Here is a 9,327-nt window from a genome sequence, read left to right as displayed (position 1 = left end):
CCAAAGGCTGCTTGAAGTAGGAAACTGAAGGCATATCCACATGCATTAAGCCATTTTTATAACCTCCTATTTTAGCAGGATTGTTCATTACACGACTATTTGCAAGGTTAACCCTAATGAGGCACAGATTTACTGAGTACAGGAATACCAGCTTAATGTGGCACATCTACTTACTGGCAGAAAACAGCAAGTCAAGGGACTGTGCAGTCATCCCGCCACAACTGCAAATAGATGTTATCCGAACCATAAGGACTTCTGGCAGAACTTCAGCTGATGATTTGCCAGCAATGAGTGTTGAACATGGTCCATAATAAATAACAACTGTGATAGTGATAGTGACAATCACTCATATCTCATACACTGCTCACCTCCTTTATCTTCACCAGTATTATAGGAAATGTCAAAGACAATATTCTTTACAGCTGTTACCCATTTTGCAGCCCGAAACACATACAGTAACACTTGGAGCACTTTCAAGGAACTCAATTCCCAACATTCAATTTTCTCCATCACATTGCCCTAAATAAATCTAGTTTCATATCTCATCTCCTCACAGAAATACTTTGGTGTCATTTCATCTTGCTCATGTATTACTGAGCAGCTGAAGACTTCATCTCCTTGTGAGGTACAGAAGCCCATAACATTGTATTTCCTTCCGATGACTGAGCATTAGAGTAGTAAATCATAATAATACCAATCAGCTGGCTTAATGAGGTAGGAGGTAGGTTATTAAAAATGAGAAGAGGTATTTTTAGATGATTGCTAGTGCCATTTCTTAATTTATCTATCACAGTATTTTCCTTCAAAAATTAGCAGTAGCAATTAGCATTCTTGAAAAGAATTAACTATTGCTCACTCTAGACTATGTCAGATCAAGTGATGGCTGATTATATAAAACACATGCCTTATTTCAACAGTTTTAACCTGTAATCATTTTTCATAGGTATTGATTTTCAGGAGCACAGTTTATTACAAGATTGTCCTAGCAGTCCAACATATTTTCCTAGCTCCCCAAGAGGTCCAGTAAGCACACCTGCCCAGCCACACACCGTTAGTATTACAGCAATCTAGGATGGCACAAGCTACTATCCTGAAACCTCAGAAAGAAATTTTATGAATCATATATATTTACGGTTATTCATTTTATAAAATAATTAAATATTTACTGCAAAGTGAGTGAAAAGAGCAGTTTAGAAGATCGGTCTAGAAGGTGTGTCTTTTATGTGATGCAGGCTGATGCAACTGTAGGATGCTACAGGAGTCTGAGCTGTTTTTCCAGAACAGGAAAATTTCACACATATATAAGTATTTTGTTTATTTTTATCCTCACCTGCCTAAACGTTCTCTATAAGGTTTTGTATAATTTCTATACTGAACATACAAAATATACTACATACTACAGTGGCAGATTATCCCCAGCCTTCCATGGACAAGCTCCCCCTTCTGCCAGAGTTCAACTTCCCTTCATCCAGTTTCTTCACATTGTGTTTATACTTACTTGAATGCAGGACATGCAGGACATGTCCCTCAGCCCATCCAAGTTCTTTCAATAGACACAAAAGTCATATACCACTGTTTGAGAAGGGTACATTTCTTTAGGGAACGACAGATTTGCCAAAAAGTCATTTCTGAAGGGCACTGAATTAAAAAAAAAAAGAGAGAGAGAGAGAGAGAGAACTTGAAGACTTGAAGGTTAGCTTTTCAGAGAATTACTTAACTGAAACACCGAATATTCTGAGGAGATTCAAGGTAGCATTTCCTCCCTGATTGTCTCAGCTTAGCTACTAAGCCAGAGCAGATACGTAAGTGATGACAAAACATTTATCAGAGGCTTTGCTATTTCTGAAAACAAGATAGCTGGCTTCTCCTTACAGCTGATTCTGTGCAGCAAGAGGGTCATTAGGCATGACTTTCTAAGATGTATTTGCAGCTCCAACCAACCTGAACTGGAATTGTGAAGTCCATTGCTTTCCATTGTTTCTTTCTTCTACATGATTCTTCCCTTCGTGTTTTTCTCCCTTCCTGCTACACGGAAGGATAAAGAATGCTTTTCTTTCTGTCTTACAGGAAGAAGTGTCATCTTTATCACCTGCAAATCATATTTTTTTCCATAATATTGCTCACAGACTGAAGATTTTCAAGCAAAATTGCCCAAATCTAGACTTCATTGACTACCACTGCATAATACAATGTTTCATCGTGCACACAAATCACGATTATTTCAGGCAACTTATACAAGTGGGAAATGTTTCTGCAGTGTGCAATGTTTACATAGCAGAACTCATTCCTGTTTACTTCATCAAATCATCATTCAATTTGAGGATGCCTTTCATAAACAATTATTCTGCTCTAATAGTAACAAGCAACACATTTGCTTTGCAGACACCTCAGTGTAGCACTCCTGTCAACATTAGTTGTCTGTCATGTGCTCTAAAGTGTTTTTTAAAAAAAAATATGGCATGCCATCTGGCTCCCAAACGCTCATTAAATCCATTGGAACATGAATGTTTAAGGAAGCTATGATCACGATGCCCACCACTTATTTATTTAGTTATTTATTTGACAATACAAGCAAGAAAAAAAATGACGTGGTTAAATTATTATTTTTCAAAAAATAATTTAACTTCTTACAATTAAGAACGTGCCAGCCATTGCAGAGCACAAAGACAGATGACAGACCCTATTCCCAGGAGTTTGTGGTCCAATTTTATTTCCCAAGGGACATGAAAAGGGAAGAAAAACTAGCAGGGGAATGGGAAACTCAGGCAATAGACTATTTAGGTTGCTAAGAGGAAGGACATTCTTATGAACTGCAATTCAGAGGATGTGCTACAAATTTCTTTTAAGACTTGCCAAGCCACTTACAGATTTTTTCTTCTCTGAACTTGAGTTCTCCCATCTTTAATTGAGGCTAACGGTTACCAACTTCCCCTCTAGACACAGCCCCTGGAAAAGATACCACATATTCTACAATTTTTGTCTTTTTTTTTTTTTTTTTTCCTCCTGTGGAAGCACTTCTAGCCCTTACTGTAGAAAGAGAACTACACCTGGAAAAAAATGAATTAATAGATCCAGGCCTTAGGCCCTATTTGGAGACTATAATTAATTTTTCATGGGAAACATAAATAGGTTAGGGAAGGCTAAGGAAGTGTCCAAAAAAAAATGAGCACTAAAGAAAAGTTTAATGGTAGCTCAGTATTTCCTGCAATTTTTCAAATAAGATTTATCCTTTTTACTAAACATTGCTAGACTTCCATTTTCTGGTGCTTAAAAAAAAAGAGGGGTGGTAGCAATGTATATTTAGATTTAAAAGCTGTTAAATATATGTAAATAAATTATCTGATAAATAAGTGTTAAGCAATTCTACTTATGACATATTGGTACACAGCCTTGTAACACTGATGCAAGAGAAAAGAACAAGCTGTGATCCTGCAGACAACAGCCCAGAGAGTATAGAAAAGGAGAAACCAGATAACCAAATGGGCTGAGAATGGAAAAACACTATGTCCTCATCCAGTACACAGCAGGACTACGTCTCCTGCATTACACGTGGACGAGGTGGGTAGACTCTCTGTTGTGAGAACTGGGTAACGTTGTACCGAGGCTGACCTTATCCAGCCTCTCTGCATTTTGTTCAACTCAATGCATAGCTATTTTTAGCGGCAGAACTCTGCATAATGTTTTATAACCCATTTTGGCTGTAATGCTACATGCAGTTGCGACATCCTTCGTAGCTGTAACCAATCTAGGCTGCCTATCTTGTTAAGCAGTTGGGGAAAAAAAGATACATGTGGAAATAAATAAGGCACTGAATACCCCTATTTGGATGTAAAAGGAAGCCTTTTGCTCTAAGACTTCTGTACCTGGACGCTCAGAAACTATGACAAAAACAAGTCAGTTAATGAGGGAGGTGGGGTGGGGTGGAGCTTGCAAGCAAACAGAAACGCTGCCACGCTCTTCTGTTTTGCCATCTGGAACTGCACAACACAGCAGGAGGTTCCAAAACAAGATTCTTGTAAGTTAATAAATCTGTTATGCTGACAGGAGGGTCATTCTGTTTCTGATAAGACAGACTGCTCCCCGAGGGATGAGAAAACCCATGTATGTGGAATTAGTGTGCACTGTCTGTGCCAGCAAATTTATGTGAATGAGACAAGCCAGTGCCGGGCAGCCATTCCTAATGAACAGCTCTTGCCATGTGAGGGGCAGCCATGCAGAGAGATTCATGTGATGATAGAATGGATACGCTGTAAAGAGCAGGGCACGGTAGGTATTCTACTTGTGGTAACTCAAAAAGCAGCATAAATTTGAATATCTTTACACCAGCTGAGAAATCACATCTGCCACTAATATTAACTGTTTCTGCATATTTTATCAACCCAACAAGTAAATTACCAGTTCATTTTTCTGTCAAAATAATAATAAAAAAACATACAGGATAATATTCTCCCTAACAGTGTCTGCATTTTAGGCATTTCCAAATTCACAAGAATTATACTCGCGCGTGACTGAAAAATGCAAAACACAAAGCCCAGTTCTACTATCTAACTAAAGCTCACTTACAGTAACGTTAATGTTTGCATCTCCCATGCCTCTAAACATAATTGTTTCATAAGTAGGAATTTTCTAGTTTTATTTATAATATAAATGCATTATGCAAGTCATAAACAAGTAGATAAACAGTATCTAAGTAAAGCAAAGATCATCAGCCTGGATCACAGCTCCATTCTATAGCCCCGCTTTCTGAAATATAATCCATTCATTCAGCTACAGCATGATTCAGTTCTTTCAGAAGAGCACACACATTAACACGTAAATGTTGAACTAAGACAACTACAGCCATACAAATAGTAGTGGCACAGCATTCATCCATGTATCTTCCTTTGGAAAACAAGGCATTGCGATGCTACAGGTCCTCATTTCTTTTTACAGCATCATTTGAAAGGCAGCTCTTTCCTTTCAGACACAGGCTACACATTCACCTTGATTTTCACACCTTTAGCACATCCTGTATAAGCACAGGTCTTTTAGTTAATAAGGTGTGCAGCCATTCAATTTCTAGGTACAGTAATTGTCAGATTATTTCCAACCCTTCCTGCAGCTAATACCTAGCACTGATATCAGTACCAATCCCAGAATTAGTGCTCCCTTGGCTGATAATGCTTCTTTTGGAAGTCTTCCTCCCTCTGTGGCCCCCAACTAGTTTGCTCGTAAGGCAAGGTGTCATTTATCTCACCCTTTCCTTTCCCAAAGCCAATCCTCTCCTTTTTAAAAAGTGCAAAGAAAGGAGAAAAAGAAAAGCACATGTACAGTGTCGCACCCTTCAGACCTTTGGATATATTTAATGTGGCAAGCCAAGAATTATTCCTAAAACCCAGATGATAAAAGCTGCAATGAAATAAACCAGATTTTGATTACCCTGAAATTAAGGAGGTTCCCACATCTCTTTTAGTAAAAGGCCTCTCTCTCCCATCTCTGACTTTTGCATGTTCATTGTTCCAGTTATCGGCACAGATAATGCTCAACTTGCTTTTCCTCCACAGCTGGGGTAAGCAGCTCTCCCGGGTACCACAGGTGTCATCTTCCTGCCACCAAAACCAAACCTGTGCACTTACATTACACATCTGATATAATGCCTAGCTTACACCTAGCACTTCATTTCTTTTCCTCCAAAAGAAAGCATTTGCCCTCTTAATTTCTAACTCTACAACTGTAAATTTCTCATCACTGTAAATTTCTCATCACAGTTTTCCAGCACTAGTGACAGGAGACTCCACATGACTAACGTTGGACGTGCATAAACAGATTGAAATTATTGTCAGCATTGCCAGGATTTCTTGGAACAAGCCTTGATCCATGTGTTGTGCTGCCCAATTACAGCAACTGAAGGCCTTTGCTCTGAACTTGCTTTCAGTGGAGACACGCACTGCTCTCAACGTGCATGTCAGCAGACTGTTTTAAATACCCAGTTGGTGAAAGTGTCTGGGATTATTTGCTTAAGCACGGTCCAAGGCATAATTTAAGTCCCTGATTCAGCAAAACTCACAAGCACCTGAAACTGCCTCTGAAGTCAGTGTAGCTTTAGTGCATACACCAAAGGATTACACCAAAGACAGCCATGGTGACTAATGCATAACATGAGAGGAAGGGAAAGAGTATTCTGGGCCAATTCAGTCAACCATGACCATTAAATCTCAAAGTGGAAAATAGAAAACATTCCCCAAGATCTCCAAAGTGCTGTAGTTTCCCCTCATATTTAAACATTAAAGCACCCAAGAAATCAATTTTAGGATTGAAATGTCAATTGGACTTATTTTTGCTGGTTTAGAAATGTATAAATAACTTCTATTTGTATGTAACATTGCATTCGTTTTCCTAGAACCAGATGCTTCACACCACTTTATTTCTGGGATGGTCCAGACAGAGAAAAACTTACTCAGTAAAACACCTCATCACACATTTAACTATCAAGACCGTGCTTAAATCCATTCCTGTTCTGTAAAGTGCTTAACGTTTTTTTGTTTGCTTTTTTGTTTAATGAGAGTCCAACGCACTTAATCCTTTCTGAAATGAAGGCCTTGGAGGTTAAATGCGAGAAAGCAGAGAAAGAGGTGGTTGGGCATAACATCAGGCTATGTTATAAATAGCCACTAGACATACTAGTTCTGGCTATAAAAAAGTAATTTGAAGTTATAAGCAAGATATTACATTCATGCCTTAGGGACCTCTTTTATACTTGGAATCACAAATTCAGCATCCAATCTCTGCTCCCAAAGCATTTGATTGTGTCACTGAATATAGCAAAAATACAGCATAGTCCAGCTATAAGCTAACATAAAGTTGTCAATACTTTCTATTTATGTCATTTCAAATGCCTGACAAACTGGCAGCTTTTAAGAAAAAAAAACCAAAACACCTTCAACCAGAAGTCGACCAGAATCTAGTATTTGCCCTTGAAGAAACTACTTAACTTTTCAACTACTTCCTAAAAAATGCTGCTTTTCACAAGATTTTAGAAGAGAAAATACACAGATATATGCAGACAGATCTTCAGGCTCACACACAGACAACAAAGAAGAGTTACAGCCTCTGCCGGCACTATCTGACGTTCAAGTCCAAAAACCCCAAAAGCACAGGTTCGCTAGTTTTTCTCTAAGCTAACTCTTGTACTTGACAGAAGATACCTCTTGTACTGGCGGATTTAGCCATTACTCAATGCAAAGGGGGCTGTAGTGTAATTAAATCACAGCTGTGCGAGTATGCTCTATTACTGTCAGCTACGAGAGTGTGATACTTCACAGTCAAAACCAAACCTGTTACACAGATCAGCAAAAGCAGTAAGAGAGCAGATGGAAAAATTCCCACATCATCCTGTTCATCAGTAACACGCTTCAGCTGAGCCTACACAACAAAGGTTTGCCAACATAAATACCTCACACTGCAAAGACAGGCGCAACCTATTGATTGATCTTTTCCCACCAGCACAACCTCTGAAAAGATGCAACTGCTCTGGGAGCAGACAGCTTTCACAGCTTGGTTCAGCCATCTGAGGATGTTGAGCAGCTCCACCACCAAGTCGTGCCATGGTCCCGGACTGCACCTGCACTCAGGCAATCTGGCAACGGAGCTGTCAGCGCAGGGGCCCTGCTGGGAAGAAGAGGCCTCACAGACACGTAAGCAGTGAGGTTCTGTTGTGGTCCTCATTTCCCAGACATCCAAACACTTGGTCAGATCCAGTAACGAACCACACTGCCCTACTGTGGGAGAGGAGTACTGGCATCTTTACTAAGCGACAGCTTAGTGACAAAAACATACAAAACAAAAAATTGAAGCTAAACCAGACAATGTTTCACCGATCTCTAATTACAGGGCTCTTTCTCCTCCCACCCATTCCCACTGGGGCAGAGTAAAGATTGGCAAGGCATCAGTCAAAGAGAACTGCAGCAACTTTCCCATTCTCAGAAACCGATCCTGTGTTCAAGAGAACCCTTGAGAAATGTTACCCAGAGGGTTTTATATTTTAGTATTTAGATTGTCTTAGATCGTCTAAATGTAGGAGTTGGGCTTGATTCTTGGGGGCCACTTCCATATATTCTCTGTGTTCATTAATACTACACCAAATGAGAGAGATGGGTTGTGGATATTGCCTAATCTTATTTGCATTTGGCAACAAGTTAACATGCATTTCCTTATCGAGGAATTTAGATGTTACATCTAAACAGGTACAAATCAGAAGTTTTATTGACCAAACCCATTGCAGGCCTCCAGAAATCAATATGATAGTGGCACACACAACCGGGCCAATGATAGTTGGTTAGGAACCTTTCTCTGGTTTACCTGACAGAACTCAAACACCATCTCATTCTTGATCTCTGTCTCCCAGAGACATTCTCAACAGAAGCACTCCAGCTTCCTATGAGTTATGCCTAGCAGTCCTTGGCAAAAAAATGCACTTCAGTATCAAGGAATATGCCTGTGATACAAAGGTACTGAATGCATAGGCAGGGCGATTACCCCTTTATTAAAATATTTTTAAACCGAGTTTTAGAACATTTATCTCTTTGCATGTGTTCTTATCCTTCCTGAAAATGCTGATCTTCACATAGCCCAATATTGTTTTATTTTAAAAAGTTATTAAATTTCATCCTTGTAAAAAAAGCTGTAATGCATATCAGATGTCATAAATTACTAAATGCAATGAATTTAGCCTGGAGAAAAGGAGGCTCAGGGGCGACCTTATCGTTCTTTATAAGTACATTAAAGGAGGCTGTAGTGAGGTGGGGGTTGGTCTATTCTCTCACGTGCCTGGTGACAGGAGGGGAAACAGGCTAAAGTTGCGCCAGGGGTGTTTTAGGTTGGATGTTAGGAAGAACTTCTTTACTGAAAGGGTTGTGAGGTATTGGAATGGGCTGCCCAGGGAAGTGGTGGAGTCACCATCCCTGGAGGTCTTTAAAAGACGTTTAGATGTTGAACTTAGAGATATGGTTTAGTGGAGGATTGGTTAGTGTTAGGTCAGAGGTTGGACTCGATGATCTTGAGGTCTCTTCCAACCTAGATAATTCTGTGATTCTGTAATTTCAGTGAGATGTAGGACAATACAGTCACTTGTAAACTATAAACTTAGAAGTTGGACAGAAGCATAGAGCAAACCTTTGATAATGGAGAAAAAACACAGCAAATTTTCCTGACCTGCATGTATTCAAAAGACACACTGAGGTTTCCTAGCAAAGAGAGTAGAGAAAACTTAAACTGTAAACTTTTAAGAGCTAGAATTCTTCAGCTTACTGAGAATTCAGCCAGCTGAAATAAGAAATTTGACCTAGGTCA

This window comes from Netta rufina (genome assembly GCF_964035555.1).
Source record: "Netta rufina genome assembly, chromosome: 4".
In the NCBI taxonomy this organism is placed as follows: domain Eukaryota; kingdom Metazoa; phylum Chordata; class Aves; order Anseriformes; family Anatidae; genus Netta; species Netta rufina.
Note: the sequence above shows the minus strand (reverse complement) of the source record.